The 15,594-nt window shown below is 53.4% G+C and overlaps 1 protein-coding gene across 1 annotated transcript in view; it reads right to left on the reverse strand.

Annotated features, from left to right (window-relative positions):
• The window catches only part of stard13b (StAR related lipid transfer domain containing 13b), a 730,982-nt gene extending 729,353 nt beyond the window's left edge, over nucleotides 1–1,629 (reverse strand). The window contains exon 1 of the mRNA XM_085999342.1: nucleotides 1,547–1,629. The gene's annotated coding sequence lies outside the window, so the exon portion shown is untranslated. The remainder of the gene's footprint in view (nucleotides 1–1,546) is intronic.
• Nucleotides 1,630–15,594: the final 13,965 nt, after the last annotated feature.

The raw sequence follows: 15,594 nt of genomic DNA on the forward strand, positions 1-15,594 counted from the left end.
AACATTGCAATCTACATTATTCATTGCTGGCTAGCTACATTGCCCAGATGGCATTTCAATACTCTCAGCAGGACTGAAATCACAGTGATCCACTGATTATTGGTCATCTATCTACACTTATCTTTACAGACGTCATTATATTTAACCTGATAGCCATCTAGCTCTTTTTAAAAGTCATTTAAGCAAAAAGCATGGTAGGTTTTGATAGGAATCTTTCCACATATGGCTAGTTATCAGGGCAAGTGGCAGTAGCAATAACAGTAAAGTTAGTGACCATTTAAAATAATTCTATTTCAGAAATAAATGTACCTAGAGTCTGCTTAAACAAATCGTATCATTTTAATCATGCTTTAAAAATAAGGCGGTGATTGGTGGCGTTAGTTTATATTTATTAATTGGTGTTCAACTCTCTTTTTAAATGAAGCAACCTGACACTTTTGGGACTGTGCTTGTTAAGATAATAATAATTTAAAACTGCAGACCAACTTGTGGTGGGAGGTTGAGGGGGGGGCGTGTAGACTGGTCTTTGGAAGCTTTGCTGAACTGACTGGATCTGGACTCCAGGTACATGCAGACAGGAGAGTGCACTTTATAAAACTACAAGACACATTGCCGTAACATGTTTCTCAGCCAGTTTGTGTGTGACAGTATGCAGTTTGGACCCCCATTTGGAAAATATAATGCCTTGAAAGTGGTTTACTTACTAATGCAGTTAGTGATTGAAGCAATGACCACATCAACACTTAAGGATAGGTTAGATGGGTGATTGAAGGAAAGGGGGATAAAGGGTTATGAGTACAGGGCAGGCACATGAGACTAGAATGACTGCACTTGTGGAGGATAAACACCAACACAAACTGATTGGGCCAAATGGCCTGTTTCTATGTTATTATTTCTATGTAATTCTATGTAATTATGTGTCACTGAAGAATTTAAAATTAGCAGCCAATGACAATGATCTTCCTTTGCCCAATGTATTTTATAAAACTATATATTAAGATAATAATGATTTGTATGGTATTACAAAGGCACACAGTTGGTTTGTGGCTAATATGTGCGTGAGAGGTTGAGCATGACATCAAATGTTAAAAGGGGCAAAAATACAGTTTAAAATTCTAGGGCACATTCTGACTCAATACTTTAAGATACTGGCTTTTTAAAGACCAAAAAATATACCCAGCATTTTTCAACAAATCATGCTACATACAGCACATTGAAATATAGCAACACTGATCAAACATAAGTGTCAGTCATTCTGTATCTGTTTCCACACATGAGGTACTGTCAGATTGAATTAATGTCAGTGCTATGGTGCTGTCACTGTAGACCATAATCCTTCTTCTGTCACAGCAACTACATTTAGAGGCAAAAGCCAAGAAAAACAGCTTTTTTCTCAGCATTCCACGTTTAAATAATCAGAACGGGTTTACAGTGTCTGCCAAAACATTACATTCCAGCTGCATTTAAAGTGGTAACAAAAAAATAGACTTTTCAAATACTTCAAATATTTAGAGCAGAAAAAGGAAATATCACAGAAAACACTCACAGTTAAATGTCTGATAAAAGAGAACACTTCCCCTTAGTTCATCCTCTCAACCAGCGACCTTTATTTTATCCTATGCTTTTCTATGCGTGAACAGTATCTTCTTGTGGGTCTGATGTGCAGCAAGAAGCATGCGGAACAAGTTAAAGCTGCCGACTGTGATTGAACAGGATATTTTGTCTCTATTTGCATATTTGTGATTAATGTTCTCCCGCCCCCTTTTTCATTTCAGAAAAAAACCATCCTCTAAACTTCTGAAGGGAGGCAATTAGTCTACACAAACGATTGCCTCTGGGTAATAAACTTTGACTGTGTTAAGTGTCATACAAACCTATGATTGTGCTGCTCACCCACTTTGTGCAATGATTTGTTTACACAGATTTTTTAAAAACATATACAAAATACTATAACAAAGTAAGTCTGTTTTTTTATTGCATATGTACTACTCAGTCTGAATATTTACGTCTTCAAAAAAAAACATAATTACCGCAATTACATAGAATATACGGCACAGAAACAGGCCATTTGGTCCAACCAGTCCGTGCCAGCGTTTATGCTCCACTCGAGCCTCCCCCCGTCTTTCCTCATCTAAATCTATCAGCATAACCCTCTATTCCCTCCTCCCTCATATGCTTGTCTAGCCTCCCCTTAAATCTATACTATTTGCCTCAACTACTCCCTGTGGTAGCGAGTTCCACATTCTCACCATCCTCTGGGTAAAGAATTTTCTGCAGAATTCCCTATTTGATTTCTTGGTGGCTATCTTATATTGATGGCCTCTAGTTATGCTCTTCCCCACAAGTGGAAACACTCTCTCTGGGCAGGATTTTAACTCAGGTGCGGGATGGTGTTGTGTTATCCGAATTTCGTGTTTCCCACACGAATCAAAATGGATGTGGGAGATTGATGCAATTTTAACTTAAGTGGCCAATTGATTTCCAACGTGTAGGAAGCCTTTGCAAATGGGTTTTCATGACTGAAAGTCCCCTCCGATGACATCATCATTGCTGCTGCAGTTAAGGTCCACAGCACAACCTGCTTCTTCTGCAGACTGCCAAACTTCTTGACTGTGCAGTGTGAGAGAGCTGCAGCAAAAATGACAAGCGGGAGGGCAAGAGCAGCTCCTCGCTTTGACGAGGCGGCACTGCAGGCATTAGTCGATGGGGCTAGGGCCAACAGGGAGGTCCTGTTCTCTTCATCAGGGAGGAAGAGGCCTCCCACTCAGACCAAGGCAGTGTGGATGCAGGTGGCTGAGGAGGTCAACTCCTTGGGAGTCACCCGCAAAACCTGGATACAGTGCAGGAAAAGATTTCACGACCTTCAGCGCACTGGAGAAGTGAGTATGAATTTCCCATCACCCTCAATCTGATCCCCATTGCCTTTCTTCACCAGCACTCAGCTTTAGCAATCTCTTCCTCCACATCCCACTTGACACTGACATCCATGCACCCTTACCCATTCCCTCTCTCACTATGCTCACATTCACAGAACTATGCCACCATGCAGCCCTCACACTCCCTCTCACTCTGATGCTTTGAACACAACTGACAACACACAGGGAGGGCCCTTGGTCTTGCAACCTCACTCCATCTTTGTCTCCTTCTAAGTATCTATGCTATGCAATCTCTACACTCACTCCTTCATTCTCACTCAACCTTCACTTGTCACCCTCATTGCAGGAAAAGAGACCTCACAACAAAAGAGAGCGAATGAGGACAGGAGGAGGGCCACCCTCAATAGCCCACCTGACCCCCTGGGAGGAGGCCGTCCTGGAAATTACGGGCATTGAGGATGATTCGCGTGTGGGGGACGGACAGACGGGTGCAACACAGCAAGCTGGTGACAGAAAAGTTTCCCATCTCTCTCCTTGACATTGCATGAGTCGCTGATAATGATTGTGAAGCTCTAACAGATGCACTTATGAGCATCTGCAAAAAGCTATGTGCATGTAGCCTTTGCATCACACCTCTAACTCTTTCCTTTACTCCTCCACAGGACCATTACAAGCATCCATCCCCCCTAGCCAGGAAGAAGAGGCTGAGCAGCCAGACTCCTCAGAGGAAGCTGCAACCTCTGAGGGCACAGCGTCACCAGAATTCAGCGCACCCAGCACCAGCGCAGACACTCACACCTTGGTGGGACCTTCGGGACATAGAGTAGTGTTGTCACAGCTCACAAGTGAGCATCAGCAGATTGTGGAGACAGGGACAGCAGTGGAGAGTCCTAGTCGGAGGGCGCAGGACTCTGCCAGCTCGGCTCAGCAGCATGTCGACCCGCTGCCTCTGGGTCCATCCATAAGATCAGAGGTGATGGAACTCCAGGCACAGATGCGGGAGTCTCTGGCAGGTTTTGTCTCTAGGGTCGCTGCGAGTGTGGAGCGAATGGAGGAGTCCATAGCGAACATGAGCAGAGCCTTTGTGGAGTCATTGGCGCATGAACGCATCACCACGGAAAGGATGGCTACCTCCATGGAAAGGATTGCTACCTCCGTGGTAAGGCTGGCTACCGTAGAGGAGAGGATGGCTACGGTAGAGGAGAGGAGGGCTACGGCCATGGAGGAGCTTAGTCGCCAGGGTATGGAAAACATGGTCATTGTTCAGAATAGAATGAAATCTCTTGAGGAGCGATGGGCATCTATTGAACAGAGAAACCAGACCTTCATGGAAGTCCTTCTGAGTAGGACTGCCATTGCAGATACGGGTCCCCATGCCCCCCTGATGTGCAGCAAGGTGCTCTCCAGCCACTTGCAGGCGCTGAGGGGGACCTGACCTATGAGAGGGAGGTTGGTGGCAGACCTCAAGGAAGTGGGGGTTACTCTCCAAGCGCTCACACTTCCATGCCACTGCAGAGCCCTCGGTCAGAGCCCTACCGGAGTCCACACCCAAGTGAGATAGAAGTCTCAACCCCCGCACAGCCACAGGAGCAGCAGACTGTTGACGAGCCTTCACAGGCTCGCAACCCCAGAGGACGCCCGCCAAAGGTGTCAAGACAGGAGCAACAGGAAAGTGAGCAAGGGGCCTCCAAATCTGTTGAAGCCACAGGGGAAGCACTACGTAGGAGCACGCGTAAGAGGAAGATAAAGCACAAGTAGTCACAAGGGTAGTCACTTGGGTGGAATTTTGTGTTTAGTGTAAAAATGCCATCACGTCGTAATTGTACATAAAAATTCTGATGGCAAATGTTGCAGTTGTGGCGTCTGTCATTTCGGTATTGGGACTTCCACATTGAGGCCTTAGGAATACTTGCAACTGTCAGTATGGTGGTCAGAGCGCTAGAAATCCTCTGGTTCTTGGCCATTGTCAATGCTCTGGTAAGAAGCTGTGAGGCAAAAGTATTTGATTGACTAGGCTAAGCAAATCTGGCCAGGATGAGTGCGTTCCTTGCATCCCGGGCGGCAATGTTCTCGCGTAATGCTGCCGCTGGTTGATGGGCCTCTGCAGGATGTTCATTTTCGCCCTCCTCCTCCTCCTCCTCATCTGAGGAGGATATGTGAGGAGCCACTTGGTCCTCAGGAATCTGCAAGCCACGACGCTGTGCCATGTTGTGAAGTGCACAGCAAACCACGACGATTCTGGAGATCCTGGCTGCTGAGTACTGCAGGGCTCCACCTGATCTATCCAGGCATCTGAAGCGCATCTTCAGCAAACCGATGGTTTGCTCGATAATGGATCTGGTGGAAATGTGGCTGGAGTTGTAGCGCTCCTCAGCTTCATTGGCTGGCCTCCTCAACGGTGTCATTAGCCACGTCCTCAGGGATTAGCCCTTGTCTCCAAGTAGCCATCCGTTAAGTTGGTCTGGCGGACTGAATAGCAGAGGCACACTAGACTGGCGCAGTATGAAGGAGTCATGGCAACTGCCAGGGTACTTGGCACAAACGTGCAAAATTTCCTTCTTGTGGTCACAGACCAGCTGAACGTTGAGGGAGTGGAAGCCCTTGCGTTTGACAAAAATACCTGGATTGCGATGGGGTGCCCTAAGGGCCACATGTGTGCAGTCAACGATGCCCTGCACCCTTGGAAAGCCTGCCAGATGAGCTAATCCAACCGCTCGCGCCGTGACACTTGCTCGATCATTTGTGAAATGGATGTGATTATGCGCGAGGGCAAAGAGGGCATCGGTTACCTGCATGATGCAAGTGTGTGCGGCCGCCTGGGAGATGCCGCTGATGTCTGCTGCTGATCCCTGGAATGAGCCTGAAGCAAAAAAGTTGAGTGCGGTGGTGGCTTTGACAGCCACTGGTAATGCTTGTCCAGCTGGTCCTCTGGGCAGCAGGTCTTGCTGTAGCATTGCGCAGATGTCAGTCACTACCTCTCGCGAAAGTCGGAGCCGCCTTTGGCACTGCTGCTCAGACATGTTGAGGTAGCTGACCCTGTGTCTGTAGACCCTGTTTGGGGGGTATCTCCTGCGCCGACGGGCTTCCAGGCAGTGGCCCCTTCTGGCCTGTGCAGCCTCAGGTGGGCGAGCAGTAGCCTGGCGCTCCTGCTGCTGCTGCTGTTGCTGGTGCTGCTGTTGTTCCTGGTTCTGCTGGTGCCGTGGCTGGTGCTCGAGCTCCTCTAATGCCCAGATGGGAAGGAAATAAATGGCTCCCATGCTTCTGGTATATGCCTTTGTTGAGGAAGCGCTGAGTGAAGGTGGCGAGAGGGGTTTCCCAGGAGGCCACACTGGAGATGGGTGTGAGGCTCCAACCTTCCACAGGTGTGGTTAAGCCTTCTAAAAGTTGCCCCAGGCCTGAGACCACTAAGTCCTGCCACCTGCAAATGATGACTGATCAAATCTCCTTTTTAATGGTTGACCTGCAGTTGATAGTCAGTAATCCAATAGTGCTCCCGCCAGGTTTCACATTCGTGTTTCCCACCAGGCGTGCTTTACATGGGAAAAGGGTTAAATTTGCAAGGGCCTGTTAAAATAGGATTATAGAGGTCAGTTAGTGGTTATTAAGGGCCTTAAAGACCAGTCCCGCCTGTTGGATGCGGGACAGAGTCGGGACCATCAGACACACCTGAGTTAAAGTTGCTCGGAGTCGGGAACCAGGCGGGGGGGGCAGTCCCGCACGCCAGTTTTTGCAATTTTAACCCCCCGCACAACTCCAAGCCCGACTCCATGGCTCAATGAAAATCGAGCCCTCTGTATCTACTCTATCAAAACCTTTCATAATTTTAAAGACCTCTATTAGGTCACCCCTCAGCCTTCTCTTTTCAAGAGAAAAGAGACCCAGCCTGTTCATCCTTTCCTGATATGTATACCCTCACATTTCTGGTATCATCCTTGTAAATCTTCTCTGCACTCTCTCCAGTACCTCTATATCCTCTTTATAATATGGCGACCAGAATTGCACACAGTACGCCATGTGGTCTAACCAAGGTTCGATATAAGTTTAGTATAACTTCCCTACTTTTCAATTCTATCCCTCTAGAAATAACCCTAGTGCTTGGTTTGCTTTTTTTATGGCCTTGTTAACCTGTGTTGCTACTTTTTAGTGATTTGTGCATTTGTACTCCGAGATCCCTTTGCTCCTCTACCCCACCTAGACTCGCACCCTCCAAGTAATAAGTGACCTCCCTATTCTTCCTACCAAAATGTAATACCTCACATTGATCTGTGTTGAAATTCATTTGCCAATTATAAGCCCATTCTGTAAGTTTATTAATGTCCTCCTGTAATTTGTTGCAGTCCTCCTCGGTGTTGACTATTCCCCCCAATTTGGTGTCATCCACAAATTTAGAAATTGTGTTTTTGATTCCAAAGTCTAAATCATTAATATAAATTGTGAACAACAGTGGTCCCAGCACTGATCCTTCTGGAACACCACTAGCCACCTTCTGCCACTATGAATAGCTACCCTTTACTCCCACTCTCTGCTTTCTGTCCTGAAGCCAGCCAGCAATCCATTCTGCTACTTGTCCCCTGACTCCGCATTCTCTGACCTTATTCATTAGTCTATTATGGGGTACCTTATCGAAGGCCTTTTGAAAATCTAGATAAAATTACATCTACCACACTACCCTTGTCTACTCTCTCTGTTACCTCTTCAAAAAAACAATGGCTATAAAATGTGTGCAAGGCATTAAGGCCTAGAAATTCAGTTGCGTTCGCCAGCCGTTAGCGCCTTAGGAGGGGTAGATCTCGAGCGCTAGGCACTTAGCGCCCGGGCGCAGGACGATCTGCGCCTACGCCCAACTTCAGTAGACATTTAGCGCCGGCGCAAAGTGTTTGCGCGCGCTCAGCTGCGCGCGCAACTTATGACGTCATTTCGTCGTGCAACGCCCTTTGTGCGCCCCAAACCGGAACTTCAGTCGCGCCCGCCCAATGTGGGCGTGGCGGTGTTAAGAACTGTGAAGTGGAACGCAGCAGAGGCCCTGCGGGCCTCGGGGAGCGCTAATTAAAGGGCACTTACACTGAACTATAAAGGCCAGCCATTTTGCTGCAATGACTTTTCTGCAACGGATTTCTGGACAGAGACCAAGGAAGAGACCTTACTGATTTGGCCCAACATAGGAGAGGTATTTTTGGCTTCTGGCCAGAGCTTGGAAATTTGCCTCATTGTGATTTCATTGTTTGCAAGTATATTATGTGGGCTGCATGGGGTTCCAACCCTCAGTTCCAGCATTATGTGCGAAGGGCTCGCAGACGCTGTGTGAGAGGGGCAGCCATGCCTAGACGCAGAGGGGGCATCAGGCGTCGGCAACGTAGGCCTTACCCACTCAGGGAATACCGCCAGCAGGTGTCCTATCTCACCATGACTGCCGCGCAGTGTGTTAAGAGGCTGCGCTTCAGAAGGGAGGTGGTTGCAGAGATCTGCCAGCTGCTTCACAGAGATCTGCGTCCACAGCTGATGTGCAGGACGTCTCTGTCGGTGGAAGTGAAGGTCACGGTGGCTCTGAACTTTTATGCAGGCGGCTCCTTCCAAGCCGCTGCTGGGGACATAGCTAACATCTCCCAGTTCGCCGTGCATCACTGCATCCGGCAGGTCACCGATGCCCTTTTCACAAGGAGACACCAATTCATCTCCTTCCCCATGACCCTAGAGAGGCAGGAGCAGCGTGCAGTCGGATTTGCGAGGATCGCCGACTTCCCCATGGTGCAGGGCGCCATTGACTGCATGCATGTGGCTTTGCGGGCACCTATCGACAATGCCGAGGATTACCGCAACCAGAAGGGCTACCATTCCCTCAATGTACAGCTGGTGTGTGACCACAGGCAGCGCATCCTAGCTGTCAATGCCCACTTTCCAGGCAGCAGCCACGATGCATTTATCCTGCGCCAGACTACTGTGGCTAACATGTTCCAGGCACAGCCTCCCCCAAGAGGATGGCTTATCGGGGACAAAGGCTATCCTTTGTGTACATGGCTCATGACCCCGCTCCGCGCGCCCAGGACCCCTGCTGAGGAGGCATACAACGAAAGCCATCAAGCCCCAAGGAACATCATAGAGCAAACGATTGGCGTCCTCAAGCAACGGTTCCGCTGCCTGGATCGCTCCGGCGGATCTCTGCAGTATTCGCCGGATAGAGTCTCCCAGTTCGTCGTCGTTTGCTGCATGCTGCACAACCTGGCTATCCGCAGGACTCAGGCACTGCCACCTCACGTTGGACCACCACCTCAGGAGGACGAGCAGGAGGACCATGAGGAGGAGGAGGAGGAGGAGTACCAGCCCAGGAGGGAACCACAAGGTCCAAGGGCCGTCCGTCGGCGGCTTATTGAACGACACTTCTAGGCCCCCTGTCAGGGAATGGCTTGTGGAAATGAAGGCACATGAATGTAGCCGCTCCGCAAGCCCTCAGCCGGTTAACGCAACAACCACTTGAAACATCACACATGGACAAGCTGAATAAAGAAAAAGCTTTATTGAACAAACTCAGGGCCCTTCCCACATGAAACCCAAAAACAGACAACACCCCCAAAAAACAGTCAAAAACATATCTCACTCCCACAACCTGGGGAGGAATAACAAAACTTGTCCATCCAAATGGCCTTCATCCTCGGCCTTACCAAAAGAACCCCCCCCCATAGACAACACAGCCACCCCCATATAAAAAAACATTTGCCAACACACTCTACTTTGTGTGCCGAGAGGGCGAGTCCTTGTCCAGGCTTTTCCGGCCCCTGGCCGACCTGCTGCTCCGCCTCAACCTGGGCCCTGTGGGTGCTGCAAGGCTGGGGGAAGGCTCCTGGGGGCACATTGCGTGACGGCAGATGCCCTTGGGGGTCGGCCTAGACGAGCTCTGGCCCTCGAGGGGCCGGCTGCTGACTGCTGCAGCTGTGGCTGGGCAGCATCAGTCCCTCCAGCAGCTCGTCGCAGCTTCGCTGGGGGAGTGGCAGTGGCGGCTGCAGCAATGGGGGCAAGCTGGCTGATGCCAGGCGCTCGCTGCTCGCCTGAGACACTGGCACTCGGCCGGGCTGGCACTGCAGCAAGCGCAGCAATCTGGTGAAGGCCAGACCGCTGTGCTGCTGCAGCGCGGCGGGTGCCCTGGCGATGCCTGCCTGACACAGCGAGTGTGGCAGCAGTGAGTGCCCGTACTGCCCTGGTCTGTGCCCGCATCAGACCAGCCAGTGACTGCACGGCACCACTGATCAACTGTCCACTCGCTGCCTCTGCTGCCCTGAATTCGTCCCGACTCGCGTCCTGTGCTGCCCTGAATTGTTCGAAACCCCTGGCCTGTGCTGCCGCGAGTTGTTCGAAACCCCTGGCCTGTGAGGCCCCGAAATCGGACACACTATGAGCCAGGGACTCAATGGCCTCAGGCAACTGTGCCACAACCCCCATGAACTCGGTGTGCCGACGATCCGAGTCCGCGGACATTTGATCAAGGAGGCGCACCTCCTGGGCGAGGACCGTCTCCGGACTGGAGGCCGGACTCTCCCTCTGGGGAGAAGGCCGCCGAGCTGCCCGACCCTTCCCGCGTGGCTGCACGCCACTGGGCCCAGCAACTACACTCCCCTGCAACACTTCCCCCCTCTGGGGAGAAGGCAGCCGAGCTGCCCAACCCTTCCCGCGTGGCTGGACGCCACTGGGCACAGGAGCTACACTCCCCTGCAACACTTCCCCTCTCTGGGGAGAAGGCAGCCGTGCTGCCCGACCCTTCCCGCGTGGCTGGACGCCACTGGGCACAGGAGCTACACCCCCCTGCAACACTTCCCCCTGGCTCTCCTCCAGGGAAGACGTGTCCCCTCCATTGCCATCCCCTGGCATGGATGAGGGTTCCCCCGATGGGCCGCCTTCCTCTTGCTCCTCCTCGTCCTCCTCTTCCGAGGGACTGACACTCGCAGCTTCAGGGACCTCCTCCTCACCAGCTGAAAGCAGGAAGGCACAAGAGTAGCTTTAGAGTGAGGACAGGGCGTCAGCGAGGGAGGCATGAGTGGTGGCATTCTGCGCATTGGTCGGACAGTGGCAAAGGATGTAGATCTGAAACGCAAGGGGAACGAGAGAGGTCCAAAAGGTCATGTCCTTACCATTGGGGCCCAGCACAGGGTCGGCATCTCCAATTGCAACGGGGCCAATCACCCGGGCACCCATGAGTCGACCCACGCGCTCCTCAAGGTCACTAAGCTGCTGGAACTGGGGACGGCCTCCCCCGGTGACAGTCCGGCTCTTCAGATTCTGGGCCAGCTTGGCCTGCAAGAGAAAGGACGGCCTCTAAGTACAGTGTGGTGCCCTGTTGTTGTGTGCACTGCCTCCCATGGTCGAATAGCTTGGCCAGTGTGGTGCCCTGTTGTTGTGTGCACTGCCTCCCATGGTCGAATAGCTTGGCCAGTGTGGTGCCCTGTTGTTGTGTGCACTCCCTCCCATGGTCGAATAGCTTGGCCAGTGTGTAAAGTGCAGAAAGTGCAATTGATGTTCATGCCAGTGCCGTAGCTGCTGGATGAGGGCTGGCCATTAGGCCTTTGAGGTTCCTTTGCCCATAATGTGAGGTGCACATGCAAGGATGAGGAGGACACTGGAAAGGGTACTCACCCTGACAATCCGAGTGAGGTCGTTAAACTTTTTCCGGCATTGGACAACAGTCCGGGGGACATCGCAGGTGGCTGTGACCCTCTGGGCGATATCCCTCCAGGCTCTCCTGTACACCCTGTCGGGAGGCTTCTTGCCACTGTCCGGGAACAAGATATGGCTTCTCTTCTCCAAAGCCCTAACCAGCACCTTTAAATCATGGCCAGAGAAGCGCTGCGCTCGCTCACGGGCCCTCTGCATCCTTCCTGGCGCTATTTCTCTCCAGCAGCAGTGTTTAGGCCTAGCTGGAGGGCTGCAGTATCCAGGGCGTGGCAGCAGACCAAGTCGACCCTTCCCCCTTTAAGAGCTGGCCGGCGCCAGGGTGTCTGCTGTCAATCAAAACATGACCGCACCTGCGCTGCGCCCGGCCTCGGCGGTATCAGTCTGCACCGCCGGCTTAGCGCCTAAAGATAGCCGTGCATCGCCAGTTTTAGCGCTCGAGCAAACTCCTTGGCCAAAGCTACTGAATTTCGGCGAACTGCCCTCCACTTTCCGGCGGGCGCAAACTTTAGCGGCCGCCCGACTTTACCGCCCCAAAAGTGGCTATACTGAATTTCTAGGCCTAAATGTTTGTCAAAACTTCTTTTTAACAGAGTTATATTAGAACTAGCTAAAGTGCCCGGCGGTGCCGAGGCTTTTTCGAGGGCATGTTGTTGTTAGAAGAGAGAGAGAGCGACTGGGGGGAAGAGAGAGAGCGACTGGGGGGAAGAGAGAGAGCGACTGGGGGGAAGAGAGGGAGGGGAGGGGAGGGGGGAGGGAGGGGAGGGGAAGGGAGGGCGGAGGGGAGGGGGAGGGCGGGGAAGGGAGGGAGGGGGAGGGCGGGGAAGGGAGGGCGGGGGGAGGGGAGGGGGGAAGGAAGGGAGGGAGGGGGGGAAGGGAGGGCAGGGGAGGGGAAGGGAGGGCGGGGGGAGGGGAGGGAGGGGAAGGGAGGGCGGGGAAGGGAGGGCGGGGGGGAGGGGGAGGGAGGAGGGGGAGGGAGGGCGGGGGGGAGGAAGGGAGGGAGGGGGGAAGGGAGGGCAGGGGGGGAGGGAGGGCAGGGGGGGAAGGGCGGGGGAGGGGAGGGGGGGATGGAGGGCGGGGGGGAGGGAGGGGAGGGAGGGCGGCGGGCGCCCCCCCTGAGGGTCGCGACCCCCCCCCCCCCGAGGGTCGCGCCCCCCCCGGAGGTGAAGACCGCCGATTGCGCGCGCAGCTGGAGCTGAGACGCGGCGTCTCTCTCGGCCGGCGGGCCCGGTTGCCAGGGCAACCGTGACGCTGACCAAGCCAGAGAGAGAGACGCCGCGTCTCAGCTGCTCCTGCTGCGCGCGCGGCCCCCCCCAAGGGTCGCGGCCCCCCCCGAGGGTCGCGGCCCCCCCCCCGAGGGTCGCGGCCGCCCCCCCCTCCCCCCGAGGTGAAGACCGCCGATTGCGCCCGTTGCCAGGGTAACGCTGGACGCTCAGCAAGCCCCGGCAGAGAGAGACGTCTCAGCTCCTGCTGCGCGCGCACCCTAGCGGCGCTGGGCTGAGGCTCGGCCCTCCAGCCTTCGAGTGGGGCCGGGAGGTGCCTAGCTCGGGCGTGGGTGCGGAGGAGACGCCGAGGCTTCTAGGCCTACCTGGAAAAACGGGGAAAGGTAGGAAAATTAATGAGATTAGATAAGTTAATTACTTTCTAAATCATTTTTTTAAAAAACAATATGTGTTTTAAAAGCAACGTTTTTTTTTTAAGACGCAGAAAGCGGGAAAAAGAAAGGAAAAGTTTGGAATCAAGATGGCGGCAACTCACCTCGGTTCAGAACGATAAAGCCCGGCCACACGCGCACCGATTGGCCCGGCGGCACACGCCAGCAACCCAGCGTACGATTGGTCGAGCTCGAGGTCACTCTGTCGCTAATGAGCGGATAATGAGATGCTAATGAGCGGAATGTTGAAGGTTTTTGGGATACCGCGGGCGCAATTTTAGCCCGGCCGAAACGTAAATACGCTTAAAACCGTCTCGGAAGCGTAAGCTTTCTTTGGAGGTAACGCGCGCGTAGGTACGCCCTGTAACTTTCGAGTGCATACCCGCAACGCACACGAGATGACAGACAGATAGACAGAAAGACAGAATGACAGAAGTACCGATTTATATATATAGACTAGCTGAAGTGCCTGGCGGTGCCGAGGCTTTTTCGAGGGCATGTTGTTGTTGGAAGAGAGAGAGAGAGCGACTGGGGGGAAGAGAGAGAGCGACTGGGGGGAAGAGAGAGAGCGACTGGGGGGAAGAGAGAGAACGACTGGGGGGAAGAGAGGGAGGGGAGGGGGGGAGGGGAAGGGAGGGGAGGGGGAGGGGAAGGGAGGGGGAGGGGGAGGGCATGGAAGGGAGGGAGGGGGAGGGCGGGGAAGGGAGGGCGGGGGGAGGGGGGAAGCAAGGGAGGGAGGGGGAGAAGGGAGGGCAGGGGAGGGGAAGGGAGGGCGGGGGGGAGGGGAGGGGGAGGGCGGGGAAGGGAGGGCGGGGGGGAGGAAGGGCGGGGGGGGAAGGGAGGGCAGGCGGGGAGGGAGGGCGGGGGGCGCCCCCCCCAAGGGTCGCGGCCCCCCCCGAGGGTCGCGCCCCCCCCTCGAGGGTCGCGACCCCCCGAGGGTCGCGCCCCCCCCCGAGGTGAAGACCGCCGATTGCGCGCGCAGCAGGAGCTGAGACGCGGCGTCTCTCTCGGCCGGCGGGCCCGGTTGCCAGGGCAACCGTGACGCTGACCAAGCCAGAGAGAGAGACGCCACGTCTCAGCTGCTCCTGCTGCGCGCGCGGCCCCCCCCCGAGGGTTGCGCCCCCCCCCGAGGGTCGCGGCCCCCCCCCGAGGGTCGCGGCCGCCCCCCCCTCCCCCCGAGGTGAAGACCGCCGATTGCGGCTGTGTGAGACGTCCGGCGGGCCCGGTTGCCAGGGTAACGCTGGACGCTCAGCAAGCCCCGGCAGAGAGACGTCTCAGCTCCTGCTGCGCGCGCACCCTAGCGGTGCTGGGCTGAGGCTCGGCCCTCCAGCCTTCGAGTGGGGCCGGGAGGTGCCTAGCTCGGGCGTGGGTGCGGAGGAGACGCCGAGGCTTCTAGGCCTACCTGGAAAAACGGGGAAAGGTAGGAAAATTAATGAGATTAGATAAGTTAATTACTTTCTAAATCATTTTTTAAAAAAACAATGTGTTTTAAAAGCAACGTTTTTTTTTTAAGACGCAGAAAGCGGGAAAAAGAAAGGAAAAGTTTGGAATCAAGATGGCGGCGACTCACCTCGGTTCAGAACGATAAAGCCCGGCCACACGCGCACCGATTGGCCCGGCGGCACACGCCAGCAACCCGGCGTACGATTGGTCGAGCTCGAGGTCACTCTGTCGCTAATGAGCGGATAATGAGATGCTAATGAGCGGAATGTTGAAGGTTTTTGGGATACCGCGGGCGCAATTTTAGCCCGGCCAAAACGTAAATACGCTTAAAACCGTCTCGGAAGCGTAAGCTTTCTTTGGAGGTAACGCGCGCGTAGGTACGCCCTGTAACTTTCGAGTGCATACCCGCAACGCACACGCGATGACAGACAGATAGACAGATAGACAGAATGACAGAAGTACCGATTTATATATATAGATAAACGTGATACTTTTATTAAAATGATCATTCAATTACTATTATTTTCCATAAGCGTTTGTGATCACATCAAGTGTTAATTGGAAAGAAGGAAAATGCGTGTTTATGAAGAAATCGAGCTGTAAGTGCACTGCATTGTAACATATTAATATGGCGACGAAGTGCACTACAGTGTTAACTTCCCATACCACAAAGGTTTATTTTGTCACACAGTGAGTTCCAGTCTCAGTCATGCTGTCAGGGCAAGTGCCATGCAGAGACCACAAAGGGAGAAAAAAAAACGGAGCACAAGTCACCTCGACTCTCCATGGAGCTGCTGGTCCTCTCAGTAACGCTACCAACAGAGGTGAGGGAGTAGGTTACCTGCTAATGTGGCAGCATGTTTGATAATGCAGTTGAGTGGCAACTGGGCTCTGCAGCACAATGCATTGTGTTAAATCATCTCTATGCGCCCGCTTTGCTGTTGAACAACCCACGGAGGCAAAAGG

The sequence above is a fragment of the Somniosus microcephalus genome, chromosome 10 (assembly GCF_052327205.1).
Source record: "Somniosus microcephalus isolate GS21.2 chromosome 10, FLI_Smic_1.0, whole genome shotgun sequence".
Taxonomy (NCBI): Eukaryota; Metazoa; Chordata; class Chondrichthyes; order Squaliformes; family Somniosidae; genus Somniosus; species Somniosus microcephalus.